The sequence below is a fragment of the Panthera uncia genome (assembly GCF_023721935.1).
Source record: "Panthera uncia isolate 11264 chromosome A1 unlocalized genomic scaffold, Puncia_PCG_1.0 HiC_scaffold_17, whole genome shotgun sequence".
Taxonomy (NCBI): Eukaryota; Metazoa; Chordata; class Mammalia; order Carnivora; family Felidae; genus Panthera; species Panthera uncia.
This window is the reverse complement of record NW_026057577.1, coordinates 27,077,222-27,091,777: the sequence shown is the minus strand read 5'-3', so window position 1 is coordinate 27,091,777 and position 14,556 is coordinate 27,077,222.

Here is a 14,556-nt window from a genome sequence, read left to right as displayed (position 1 = left end):
AAGCGTGGGAGCTCTTGGCCCAGAGATGGTGAGGGAAGCCATCGGCACCTGTGTGTGGAGTTGGGGGAGACCAGGACTGGGTCCCCAGGAGGTGAAGCGTTTGGAGGTCAGCGAGAGGAGAAGCAGTCAGAAAACGGGTAAACCCAACTGGGCGAAGGCGACAACCTGCCTGTGATAAATCATGCCAGCGCTGCCCAGGCTGCAGATGTGCACTCTGAGGACCCCCCCAGGCACCAGGGGCCTGTCGCTGGGTGATGGATGAAGGCTGCTCCCACCCACCCACCTCCCTCCAGCGCCTACTTCCTGCCACCACCAGGTAGTCCCTCAGGAAGAGAGAAAATAGCTGAGTAGGCTCATCGTGACAGCCTTTTAAAAGTGACTTTTAAAACTTGTTATAATTGTGGATTAAAAGGCCCATTGCTCTGTTTGTGGTGGAAGAAGTCATTTTCGAAGAAATTTCTGGGGAGGTGGAGTGTTCTGGCAAATTGACTAGGTGGCGTTTGCAGCTCCAGGCTTATATTTCAAAAGCCACTAAAAGCCCCTCAAGAAAGTGCTGCAAAGTAGTCATTTTGAGAAAGGGAAATATTTTGTGTGTGTGGTGGGGGGAGGGAGGAGGAAATGCCCGCTGTGGAGCGTGCAGGTGCAATGGGCAGTGGGAGGAGGAATCGGGAGGCCCCAAGTCGCTCACACCAGGGTGCCAGGCCCACAGGGTGGCTCCTCCAGCTCTCTGCGCTCCCTGTGCATACTCCTGCCCCACCCTTGCTGCCACTGTTCCCCCATTTGGAATGACCACTTCTCAACACCATCCTTTCCAAAGTTAACCCATTTTGTGGACTCCTTTCCCCCAATCTTCCTGGCTCCTAATAGCCTTCGCTGACATCTGGGGGCCCATGACCTCTGTATGACTGCACATGTCAGTCACCCTACTGCTGCTCTCGATTGCGTACCTCTGGTTTTCCACTAGCAGGCCGTGGTATGTGCTGAGAGAGAAGGCCATCGGGGTGTGGGTGAACTCCACAGAACCTCACTGGATGCTTTTCTCCTTGCCAAGGGGTCAAGATGCTGTGAGGTTGCTGGTACTTGGCATGCATCCTGTCTCTGTCCGGGACCTTGTTACTCCCACATGGGTCTGCACCAGCAAACACAGGCAGGATTTGTTTGTGTGTGTGTGTGTGTGTGTGTGTGTGTGTGTGTGCGCGCGCGCGCACGTGCATATGTGCATGCACGCACATGCTTGGCTTTTCTATGGTTGTCAACATCAGGAAAGCTAGACAAGCTGGCCAGGAGAGGACTGCCCAGCAGAACCCCATGGGATTGAGAGATCATTCAGAGTTTGCCTATAAGCACACAACTACCTCCAGCTGGGGACCAGGCAGGAAGGGAGAATTAAGGCCTCCCCAGCCATGGCACCAGGTGTCTCCGGGTCCCAGTGGGATCCCAGGACCTGCCTCAGAGCCTTGTGCTCAGGGTGGCACTGCAGCCACCTGGGCAGGCTTCTGGGAAGACAGAGCTGCTCCCCTGCTAGGAGCTCGAGAGAGGTACAGAGAAGCGGTGCCTATGGACACTGGCTTTCAGGCCTGGAATCTCCTTGAGCCCTCGCCATGGAGCACAGTGGAGTGCTTTAGAGACCTCATGAGTTCTTCTCTGCTGAAGATAGCTTGAGTGGCATTGGATACTGCAACCAATTTCTAGAGTTTCGGACTAGAGAGATCTTCAGAGACACCTCAAACCCAGACTTTGTGAAGACGCCAAAGGACCCAGTGTTGGCTCCTAGGTATTGGAATTGTGAGGCTGGTGCCCACAGGGGTCTGTGTAAGTCACAGTGTCACAAGACTTGTGGTCATTTAGTCCTAGCTCCGTTCTGAGGTGAAGGGGGACCAGTGGGTCAGGTGAGGCCACAGCTGCCTACATCCTCTTCCTCCCTCTCTCCCTTTCTTCCTTTCTCCCTCTCCTTTCTGCCTGTCCATCTGTCCAACCATCCACTCTAGGCCTCTAGGCTGAGGATACAATGGCTAAGGTCCATGCCCTTGAGTGGGGGGAGACAGACAGGAACCAGACAGTTACGTGGTCTGTGTGGAGGGTGCCACTTTTGCAGAGCATGGGGCTGTAGGAGCCCATTGATCTGGAGGGACAAGAGGCTTCCTGGGATCTCAATCATCCCGGGACCTTCCCTGGTAGGACTGGGTACAGCCATCACAGGCTTTAGTGAGGGTGGTTGACCAGGAATGGAGGGGAGACCTGATATGTGCCCCTGTGTTTATAGTTTTTGTTTTGTGGTCCTCTTGTGAATGCAGGTTTGTAAGTTTTCTCTCTCTCAATGTCTCATTGTTGAGCTGACCTAAAGCCATGTCCAGGAACCACATACACAAGAAGGGTTCATGTGTTCACAATAATGAAATCTGGTATTTTTAGACACTTTCCTGGGCAGACACGTCCTCTCAGAACTGGCTTCCCTCAGCTCTCTCTCCCAGCTCCCCTGGGAAATGAGGCAGCTGGGTTAGCTGAATTTCAAAGATGATGACATTCTGAACCTCTAGAAAACACTTTTTTGGATTCTCAAAGCGCATGAATCAAAATGTTATTTTTACTTCTTTTCAACCTGTTGAGGGGAAGCCTGTGAAGGGGCACAGCAGCCCACAGGGAGAAACCAGGCCGAGCAGCTGTGTGGGAGCAAGCCTGCATCTGAGGGTGAGTGGGGCCTGGTTAGGTTAGATGGGGGGCTGTGTTGATTTGGCTATAGGTGTTGTGGGGTCTCCACATGAAGGAAGTGCTTTTGGGCCATGTGGTCCTTGGGTGAGGAGCGAGGGATAGGGAAAAGTGTGGAATGTCTGGGCTTCTGTATGCTGGGTTCCAGAGCTTTGCTGGGTGTTTGTGGACTGTTTGACCTGAGGGTATATCTGGAGGAGGAAATGCTGCCCTGAGGTGCACCTCTGGATCAGAGAGAAGGAGCTCAGATATAGCCAGGGGAGATGGACATGAGCTGCTGCCACCCTGGGGACAGACATGGTTGAGAGTGACCCCTAAGAAGGACTAAGAGGAAGAGGGGTCATGAGGAGGATGAGAAGTCCTGGACTCAACATGGTCTGGTCTTCAGTAGAGTTAGGGATGGGCACTGTTCATTTTGAAGCTTCTTGGTTTTGTTTGTTAATCTGATAGCACGGATTATTTTTCTCTGTGGTTACAAAACACACTTTTGTGCTTATCTGAGAGACAGCTGTGTCAGGGACAATTTGGAAAGTGGTTGGGGTGGAGAATCACTGGTAAGCAGGGGTGGAGGAGAGCAGGGAGAAAAGGGGGTGCATGGGGCAGGGTCTGGAGGGTCTCAGGGGGTGTCAGCGTCTTAAGTGCTTGGGAGCCGCCGTGATTCCCAGAGTACTCCAGGAGACTCCCCTCCCGCCATGACATACCTACATTCCCAAACCACCTGTCCATGTGAATACTAGCTTGGGTACTGCATTTTCCTTACTCACTGGTGGTCATTCTGGGTAGGGAATTTAAGCCTCATAGAAAAGGAGGCCTGTTTCCCAAGACCTCACAGAGACTTGGCTCCTGTGAATGTTTGTATCTCTTTCCTGAACTTCCTCTAGATACCATTTCACTCCATTCAGAGGGTCCTGTTGGGTATAAGTCTTGGGAGATGCTCTTTCAAAGCTGCCTGTGGCCCTCTGAATGATACTGGGAAATGACATATTCTCTGCTCCCGTCTTGGACATTCTTAGTGACCATCAGTGTATCACGGGATCTGGGAAGTCCTTCTGTAAAAGAAATCTGTTAACCTTTCTTTCTTTTTAAAATTTTTAATGTTTATTTATTTTTGAGAGAGAGAGAGAGAGAGAGAGCATGAGCAGGGGAGGGGCAGAGAGAGAGGGAGACACAGAATCCAAAGCAGACTCCAGGCTCTGAGCTGTCAACACAGAGCCCAACACGGGGCTTGAGTTCACAGATTGCAAGATCATGACCTGAGCCGAAGTCGAACGCTCAACCGACTGAGCCACCCAGGTGCGCCCCCACTTTTTAAAAAAATGTTTATTTATTGATTCTGAGAGAGAGAAAGAGAGCACATGCACAAGTGGGGGAGGGGCAGAGAGAGAGGGAGAGAGAGAATCTCAAGCAGGCTCGCACTGTCAGCACAGAGCCTGATGCAGGGCTTGAACTCACAATCCCATGAGATCGTGGCCTGAACCAAAATCAAGAGTCAGGTGCTTATGCAACTGAGCCACCCATGTGCCCCTGTTAAACTTTCTTCAACCTAGTGTTTCCCAAATATATTTGACCACAGATCCCTTTTGTTACAGAAAGCCTATGAAAACCCTATGCCAGTCTCCTCCCCCAACATATGCATCTTGGAGGGCTTGATTACTCCCTCCTCTCCTGCTAACTACACTTTGAACTCCCAAGCTCTGAATTTCCTCTCCCATGGTGGAAGTTAGGCAGGGCATTTATCATTGGGCCTGCAGTGGCTTCCCCTGAGCTTGTGACGGTCCTGTGAGAGCCAGGGCACAGACGCATCTGTTCAGGCAGCACGACTCAGCTGCAGCTTGCAGGCCAGTTGCTTCCTGGTTCAGCCAGAGCAGCTGGCCCAATGGCCAGTGTGTATGTTCACCTTCATGGCCAGGTGAAGCTCACCTCAGCCCAGAAAACTCTGCAGAGAACAGGACGTGAGCAGAAACACTCCATCTGTCCAATCTCCTCTCCCTACTGCAGCAACCCAGGCCCCAGGCTGTTCTGACTGCCTTGTTTTGCATATAGCGATGAAATATTTAAGGAAATTCTTCTCATTTTGAAAACCTTTTAGTCAAGGCACCAGGGGCAGCCTGAACATGTGACAGAAATCCCTGAAGCTTGGAGAGAGGAGCAGAGGGACATAGAAGAAGAAGGAACCACTTCAGAGGTTGGGGCTTCCACCAGAGGGGTCAGGAATGGTTCAGGGGTGGCTGTCTTCTCCCATCTTCCCCCTGATGGCCATGCAACATGGGTGCCACTGACCTGGAGCCTGAGTGGACATGGTTCTCGTGAGTGCTGGGAGGGAGTCTTGGCCTGGGAGGCTTATAGTGTGTCCCTGAGAAGTAGTTGTCTCTCTCAGAGATTGGGTTTCTCCACTGATAAGACCACATGATAGTCCAGATGCTCTCTGGGGCTCCAGCATTCCATTTGGAAGCTGGTTTGTCTGTTTACATTGGTTTGTTACCAATGCTGCCTCTATTCCCAATGAGATGAATTGAATCCAGTGGCTGTCCTGGAAGGGAGGGCTGTACCTAGAAGGCTCACCCAATTGTCACCTGCGGTGGCTCACACAGACCTGGCTTTCCTGCCCACAGGGATGGGGCAGCTACATGTAAGGGTCATTGTGGTGCCACATTTGTGTGCTGACCTTCTGGGGATAGCTCTATGACTTGACTTATTTTGGGTGTCCTCACAGTGTTATGTCTGCAACCCTGACTGTGTCAGGGATGGGGTCTGCTCCTGGCAGGACATAGCATTTGTAATACAAAGTGCCAGCCTCTTCAAGGCTTTGCTTGGCCCTCTGTCCTGCTTCTCCACTGCCCTGGCTCCTGGCCTGGGCAGACCTGACCTGACCCAAGTCAGAGGTGACCCTGGAATGGCCAGAGCGCCTACAGAGCCCGAATCTGTGTCTCTCTGGTGATGCAGCCTCTCCATGTTCAAGGGCACGTGCATGCCCATCGCTCAGGGAAGGGGTGAGCAGCTCCCCCTCGGATGATTGATTAACATCCTACATTTCCCTTTGCCAAGGAGTCTCAGAAGCACACAGGCAGATGGCTTCTCTGGGAATTCCTCTGGGGAACCAGGCTTCTACAAATCCACATGTGGAAATCCAATATTCAAATGAGAGAAGAAATTGGGAAAGAAAATATGCTCTTCCCCTCTCTCAGTTAAAATCTGAATGCAGAGCTGGAGGGATCAGAAATAGCTTCCACTCTCCCATGGCTCCCCTCCCTGTCAGAGGAAGAAGAACAGACCTGGGGCTGCTTCTAACTCAGTCTGGCAAAGAGGCCTCCAAAGGGCTACTGCAGGGAGATGTGAGTCCGAGGAAGGTAGCCCCAATTCAATTGAACAGGCTTTGCTTAAGCAACTGCTGTGCACTGGGACTGAGCTTGACTTAGCATGGGATCAGGTCCCATCATGTATGGCTTAAAAAGCACAGACTCTTGGCATAGATCTAGGTTCTAGTTCTGGCTCTGCCTGTTCCAGCTGCGAGACCTTGATCTAGGAGCTTAGGCTGTCTGAGCTCCAGGTTCTCAGTCTGTAAAATGGGCTCATAATATCTGTCTCACAGGGCTATTGAAAGGATCAAATGAGTGCATGCATATGACATGTTTAGCACAGGGCCTGGCTTGGATTATAGCACACTCTCATCAATCACATGACCCCCAGGACCCCAATAGTCAGAGGAGATGTGCTCTGTGTTAGCAATGACAGAACGGAGCCCGAGGTTGGATGAGTTTTCCTAAAATCATGTGGGCTGTTACTGATAAAACAGTGCTGGGATTGGGGTCTGTCAGTTTTGCAGTAGGACAGATGTCTAGATGGGGGTCCCTGCCCAGGTGTCAGGTGGTCTCGGATGAAGAAGACACTGGTCAAGGTGGGGGGTGTGCTCTGTTGTCCCTGCTTTTTGGCAGAGATTGGGCCACTAAGAACACATTTCTTACTTTAAGTGTTTTCTTCCTCCTCAAGGAAAGTGTTAATAGAATTCTCAGGCATTAGAATAGCTATCTGGATCCATTCCCCTAGGTGGGCAAAGGCAGTCTCTCTGTGGCAGGAGAATTTGGGATCCCTTTCCCCCGAGCCCTGACCTTCCCCATCCTGCCCTGCACCCATGTTTTATGGTGTGCTGCTTGCTCTCTGGCATTTGCCTTCTCTTGTTCCTTTCCCTGAGATTTGGTCCCATTAATGTTTATGACCAAATAAAACTTGGATTGCTGCTTTGGGCCATGGGATCACTGCTGACTTGGGGAGGGACATCTAATTTAACATAATCCTGCTCCTTCGACTTTCCATGACTTCCACTGTATTCTCCTCTGGGAAGATGAGCAAAAGGAGTGGAAATGTGGTTAAAGCATAGGCCTTGCCTTCCTCTCCTTTCCTTGGTGCTGTCAGTCTGTTGCTGGGTGGGGGTGAGGTGGGACAAGAGTCAGATGGAGTGTTGGAAACACAGATTTTGTTGTATGTGGATTCCCACATGGACACAGACATGCAGGGATGAGGACCTTTGGAGACTCATGAGCTCTGGGGTGTCATGAGTGGTGTGTCAGTTGGTTTCCCGCAGAACGAGCAGGGCTGGTGGATATGTTTGATCATAGGCATGAGGTTGCCCCATTCCTTCCCTGGAGCAAAAAACTGAACAACCTAAGTCATTACTTCAAGGATAAAATCTAGTCAGACTGGTGTGTGGGACCATGTATACCCTCATGTTTGTGCCGTGTGTATCATTTTTATTTTCCTAAGTGCACAGAGTCCTGTTTGGGCTTCTTTCCAGGACTTTGGAGGAGCAGTCTTTGGGGGGGTAGGGTGGGGGCTGAGGGAGGGGAGGGCCACACAACAGCTGCCTCAGGTGAGAGGCTGCACTTGGCTGCATCATAGAGTTGCATCTCGAGGATGGGCAGCGTATTCCTTCTGGGGCCGTTGACGGGGCTGTGAGCCAGGCAGGAGGAAGGTAATTATATCATTTCATGTCACTCTTGTCTCAAGGGGCCAAATTAGCTGACTCTCCAAAACTAGGGTTTACTTTTGACTTTTTAATTTACAGTCTGATGCAGATGGATACTAGTTCACTCTTAAATTTTTTCTGGAACAGCTGAGGTGTGCCTGGCACAGTGAGCAAGACTGAGGGGAACAAACATGGCTCTGAACCCTGAAGATCTCACAGATTAGCAGGAATATGGATGGGACAGACCACACCTGTGACAGTACTCAGGAGGATGGGAAAATGGGTGGAAGAAAGGTATGGGGAAAGTCAAGGGTAGGCACTCCTACGTAGGATGCATAGTCTCCACGGGGATCCGGCAGGTGGGCTGGCCTTTAGAGGACACACTTCATTTCCATAGGAGGAGAGGGGATGGTCAAGTCTTCAGGGAATGGTCTGCCCAAAACAGGTGTGCATACGGAGAGACAAGGGCTATTTGTTAAGAGGTTTTGTGGAGGGGAGTCCTGGGAAAGTGGCTGGAAGAGGTGACACCCTGAGCATTTGCAGATGCTCAAGAGGGTATTTGTTGAAGAGGTATGTGAATCAATGGATGAGCCTTCACTTATCTGACACATATTTACTGAATGAGTACTATGTACTGAACACTTTGCTAGGGGCTGGGTATGCTGCTATAAACAGGTAAATATTCTAGCAGGAGAATATAGCACACAAGTAAACATAACACATAAATAATATACGCAGCATGTTAGGAAGAACTAAGTAAGTATAAGGGGAAAAGAATGAGCAGCACCAGGTAGGGGGATGGGAGCATCAGGGGTATACATGTGTGTTTGGGCAGAGACTGCAGTTTTGACCAGGATAGCAGGGTAGGCCTCTTTGACAGGGTGACATTTTAGCAGTTGGAGAAGGATGCAAGGAATGATCTAGATGCATATTTGGGGGAAGAGCCTTTCAGGCAGAGGGAATAGCAAGTGTGTGAGAGTCTGATACAGGAGTGTGCCTGGTGTACTCAAGGAGCAGCAGAGGGCGGTGTGGCTGTAGCAGGGTGAACAAGGAGGCAGTGGTAGCAGGGAAGGCCAGAGAGCCCCTGGGGGCCTTGAAGGTCAGCATAGGGTTTGGACTTCACCCTCAGTGATGTGGGGAGCCTCTGGGGGATTTTGACTGGAAGAGAGAGATGATGTACCTTCTGGTTTTTTTTTTAATGTTTATTTTTGAGAGAACGAGAGAGAGAGAGAGAGAGAGAGAGAGAGAGAGAGAGATCCAGGGAGGAGCAGAGAGAGAGAGGGAGACACAGAATCCGAAGCAGGCTCCAGGCTCTGAGCTGTCAGCACACAGCCTGATGTGGGGCTCGAACTCATACCCTGAAATCATGACCTGAGCCAAAGTTGGACACTCAACCAGCTGAGCCATCCGGGCACCACTGTAGCTTCTGTTTTAAAGGCATTATTCTGTGTGATGTGTGAAAACCTGACCTTTTGGGGGGCAAGGGTGGAGGCAGAGAGGCCAGCTGGGAGGCTGCTGTGGCCTCTAGGTGAGAGGTGATGGTGGCCTGGGCTACAGTGGTGTCGTGGAAGTGGTGAAAAGTGGTTCCATTTGGGACATAGATTTCTTAACAGACTGAATGTGAGTGTGTGAGATGGGGGAGTCTAAGATCTGCTCGGGCTTCAGCCTCAGCAGCTGGGCCTGGCCAGGCTTTGGGTGGAGCACACTGGAGTTGGATCAGAGCTGATTTGATGGGCTGGAGATGCCTGTCTTGTATCTGCATGGAGATATGTGTGTGTGGGGTAGCTGGCTTTCCTCATCTAGAGTTCTGGAAAGAGGGTGGGGCTAGAGACATGAACTTAGAGGCTGTTGGCTTTTAGATGGTGTTAAAGCCATGAGATGGGATGAGACCATGGGATGAGATGGGATTATAGAGAGAGGCTACCATGTTATTTAGTTTTAAGAGCCACACATTCTGTTAAGCACTTCCCAGCATCCCTGTCTTTGTCTCCACCACAACCTGATGAAATAGCAGCTATTATTTTCCCCATTTAGTGAAGAGGAACCTGAGGATCAGAAGGGTTAAGTAAATGACTCAAGATCACACAGCTCCTAAAGGTCAGAGCTACGGGTACCTGAGAGCTCAGTCAGTTGAGTGTCTGACTTTGGCTCAGGTCATGATCTCACGGTCTGTGGGTTTGAGCCCTACATCGGGCTCTGTGCTGACAGCTCAGAGCCTGGATCCCACTTCAGATTCTGTGTCTCCCTCTCTCTCTCTCCCTTTCTCCCACCCGCACTCTGTCTTTCTCTCAAAAATAAACATTAAACTTTTTTTTAAAAAGTCAGAGCTAGAATTTACATGTAGATCTGTCTGATTCCAAGTTATTTTTTTAATCATTGTACTTATTGGCCCTCTAAATTATAGACCTAATTCTGTGCTTGGTGGGCAATCTACTGAGGTATTTTTTTTCCCCACTGTGGTTTTTGAACAGAGAAGGGACTCAAAGCTGTGGGCTAGCTAGGAAGATGCATCTGGAACCTGGGGGGCTCCTGAACAATGTACTGGGGAGAGGAGGTGGAGAGGTGGAGACCAGGAAATGAGTATAGAGAAGGTTTAGACCACATGGTGGGAGTTTAAAAAGGGGCCTGGAGGATGGATTTCCTGGAGGGGAGAGCCAAGTTGTGGCAAACCCAGTATTATGAACTGAATGTTTGTGTCCCCCTGAAAGTCATATGTTGAAGCCCTAACGTCCACTATGGCAAACCAAGAAAATAACTAAGGTTAGATGAGGTCATTAGGATGGGTCCCTGTCTGATATGGTTAGTGTCCTTACACAAAGCGATGCCAGAAAGCTCAGGTACGTGCTCTTTCTCTGTGTTCACACACTGAGAAAAGGACCTCATGAGGAGGAGGCCATCTGTAAGCCTGGAGGAGACCCCTCACCAGAGACTCAGTTGGCTAGAAGCTTGATCTTGGGCTTCCCAGCCTCCAGAACCGTGAGAAGTAAGTGTCTGCTGCCTCCCAGTCCGTGGTGCTGTGTTATGGCCTGAACAGGCAAATACACCCAGACCCTTTGGTAGTCTGGCTTTTTCCAGAGCTGTGTGCTTCTTGCCAGGCCGCAGGGCCTAGCAGTGTGGTAACTGGTTTCTTAAAGGACTTCTTCCTCCCACCCCCACTAAACAATTCAGTGGATTTGAATGGACCGGAAGACTTATTGAACAATTATCTGCTGATTAGCTTCCTTGTGGAGTCTAGAGAGAATTGTTGGAAGAAAATTGGTAAATTCTTTTCATTCTTAATAAAACCTAACATTATCTTGCTAATGCCTGATATTAAGAGTTCAAAGTCATCTCTACACCACTGATCTTCAAAGGAAGAGATTGCCTAATTTATTTGACAAGGCCTGAAAAAATATGGGTGAAGCTCCTTTCAGATGGGGATTTTATTTAATTTTTTAAAAATCTTTTAAGCATTTTTTTTTGTATAAAAATTGGTGTAGTTTTTTTTTTCCATTTGAAAACACCAGCATGTGGGGGAGAGATGCAAACAAAAAACAAAAAAGATACTTTTATAACATTTTCACTGTTGAGAAAAGAAAAAAGTCATTCCACTAGAATTGAAAAGTCCAAAGATGAAATAATCTCATTTTCTTCTCTTAAAGGCTATAAAAGACCCTGCTTATGGATTCCATCTCTGTGTCCAGAGAAGCCATGTTATTCTTCAGTGGCCCAGGAGTTCAGGATTACAGAAAGATCAACCCAGGTTTCTGGGCACATAGTCTAAACAGAAGGGTGGAAACATCAGGGGATCCAAAACCTTGCCCTGCAGAAATATTGTGTGTGTGTAGGGGGGAAGGTGTGTCCCTGAGCCAGAACCCTAGAGGTACCACATCTGCTTCCTTTTACCTTCCAGAATATTGGGTTAAAAAAAAAAAGTCAAAGTGACATACTGTTTGGGGAAACTATTTTAGGAGTAAGAAAAGCTTTGACAGATTTTACTATAGATGGAAGAAGAAAACTATCAAGAAGTTCCCACCACAAGGCAAACATACTTCACTTTTCTGGAACTCCTGTAGTATAGGAGGTCAGTTTTGATTTGTTTTCCCGATAGACTAGATTGGTAGAGTAGGCATTTTGGCTAATAACCATAGGATAACCACAACCCAGGGCCCAATTCCCTATAAAGTCACCCCAGTGCCAACAAATGGTGTGTTGGTTCCTTATATCCTGCAACTGGGAAATTTCCTAATGCTTTAGATGGGAATTTAGAACATTGAATAAATTTGCAAGATGGCTGACTCCCCACTACCCTTGCCACGTTCTCGCTCTTGGCTTCCACTGAATCTGCGTGTTCATTTATGGCTTGTGCGTCCCTGAGCATTCCAAGGTCACTGAGGGGCAGGAACCCCTTCTGGGAAGGCTGGGATCCTTGCTTCCATCCCTGGTCTGAAGGGTACTCTTGTCTCATGCTGTTTGATTGAGCTACTTTTAAAGAAGGTGCAGAGAGGTAGGTGCACTCAGTGTGGTCAGCATCTTGGGAAGTGGATATTTCTGGGATCTTAATGTTTTCTCTCCTTTTCCTGAGAAAACCCTTTCTTAAAAAAAATGAGTTGTCAACTGCTCTTGAGGCCCTATAAATTGGTTTTGGCTCTGTCCATTACAGGTAGCTTCTGTGTGAAGAAACTGTATAAATCTTACTCAGTCAGGGAGTGTTTAAAATGGCAAATTTCAGAGTAAAGGTTTAACAAAAACCATAAATAAAACTTCAGAAGTAATGGAAGTGTTTATAAGCATCTGTGGAATTCTGTGCTAGAACAGTGGATGTGGTTCATGTGCCAAGAGATTGACAGAGGGCTGTGTTTATGGTGGGAGAGAGAATATCCATCTTTATTTGGCCTCTGCTCAGAGGCTGGACTTGGAGAAGCGTTGGCTGTGAGCAGGGCTCGTGGCTAGGCTCATGAGGGGAGTTTATCACTGTCAGGGGCCATGGCAAGCCTGGACTCGAGAGTCGGCCAGTGGGAGAGAAACTTGCCAAGGACCAGCGCCTTGAACCCACCAAGCTTCTAGACCTCCTGCGTGCCTTGCATGATGGGAGATACTAAAGTCACGGTGATCTCGGGCGCATGAGTGGTTCTGTTGGTTGAGCGTCCGACTTTTGCTCAGATCATGATCTCACCGTTCACAGGTTTGAGCCCCGCGTCAGGCTCTGTGCTGACAGCTCAGAGCCTGAAGCCTGCTTCGGATTCTTTATCTCCCTCTCTCTGCTCCTCCCTACTTACGCTCTGTCTCTTTCTCTCTCAAAAATAAATAAACAGTAAAAAAATTTTTAAAAAATCATGGTGATCTCATAATTCTGGCACTAAGCCATGGGGCATTTGAAGCAATGTGTCTGCTCCCTGTTTTCTAGCTAAGGAAACTGAAGCAAAGGGGCGTTTGTGACTTGCCCAAGTCCTCCAGCAAGCCGCTTTTGGAGGCTGGAGTACAGCCAGTGGTTCTCAGTACCTAGCCTGAGTGGTACCTCCTACGTTTCCTTCCTTCCCATTTAATTCCACCTCTCTGAACAGTTACTGAATCTGCTCCATGCCTGGAGCTGGGCTGGGTACCAGATTGTGGGAAGATGCATCAGCATGCAAGGGTTTTTATTTTGCCTCCTCTGGTGTGCTCTCTTCCCTCTGCTGGGACTTGCGCACATAGAAGGCAGTGTAGAACAAAGCCATGGTAATTGTCACTCATCCATTCACTCATCCATTCATTCAACAAGCATTTGATGAGCACCTGCTATGTGCCAGGTTCTATGCTTGGTGCTCAGTAAGTAATAATGGGCAAGTGTTTGGTGCAAGGGAAAAGTTTGAAGGTTGGCCCAGAATGGGGGAAATTGGTGGGTGGGTGGGGGTAGGTGGAAGCTTCCTGGAGAGGTAGGGCTGAGCTGGACCCTCAAGGAAGGCAGAGTTTGAACAGATGGGCAGCTTCCAGGTGGGAGAGGCAGAGCAAGCCAAGGCCCTGGGTATGAGTGTGTGTCAGATAATCAGACAGCAGGTGGGCCACTCTGGTCAGTGTCACCTGTGGGGTGGGGCGAGCTCAGTCCTCTGGAGCTTGTTGCTCTGGCCATTGGACTCCAGCCTGGAGTCCTTTTTTGGCTTCACCCAGGAGCTGAAATATGGGCCTCTAGTGCTGGGAGTGGTACATGGGTGTGCTGGTGGGGATAGCTCCCTTTTTCTTTTTAATGTTTATTTATTTTTGAGACAGCCACTCTGAGACAGAGTGTGAGTGGGGGAGGAGCAGAGAGAGGGGGACACAGAATCTGAAGCAGGCTCCAGGCTCTGAGCTGTAAGCAGAGAGCCCAACGTGGAACTCGAACTTACAAGCTGTGAGATCATGACCTGAGCCAAAGTCAGACGCTTACCCGACTGAGCCACCAGGCCCTCCATGGTATGTAGCTCCATTTGCTTCTTACTCTTGCTCTTCTGGGAGCGGTGCAATGTCCCGGTTCTGCCAGAAAACTATTGCATTGTGAGGCTCTCACACCAGCAACCTTTTGCTCTCTACCAGGCAGATTGGGGTCAGACTGTGACCTTTGTTCACCCTTGTCTCTTGTCCTGGTGTCCATCTTATTTCCCCCAGGTAGCCTGGGTTCTCTGAGGGTGGTCTCCACTAATCCCAAAGAGCCCAGTGTAGGCCTGGACACATGCTGAGTGTTGCCAGGTAAAACAGAAGATACTCAGTTAAATTTGAATTTCAAATAAACAGAAAATCGTATTTTAGTATAAGTAGGTCCCAAATATTATATAGGTTATTGCATGCAATGTTTGGGACATAATTATACTAAGTAATTATTTGTTATTTATTTGAAATTCACATTTAGCTGGGTATCCATTTAAAAAAAATTTTTTTTAAATGTTTATTGTTGAGAT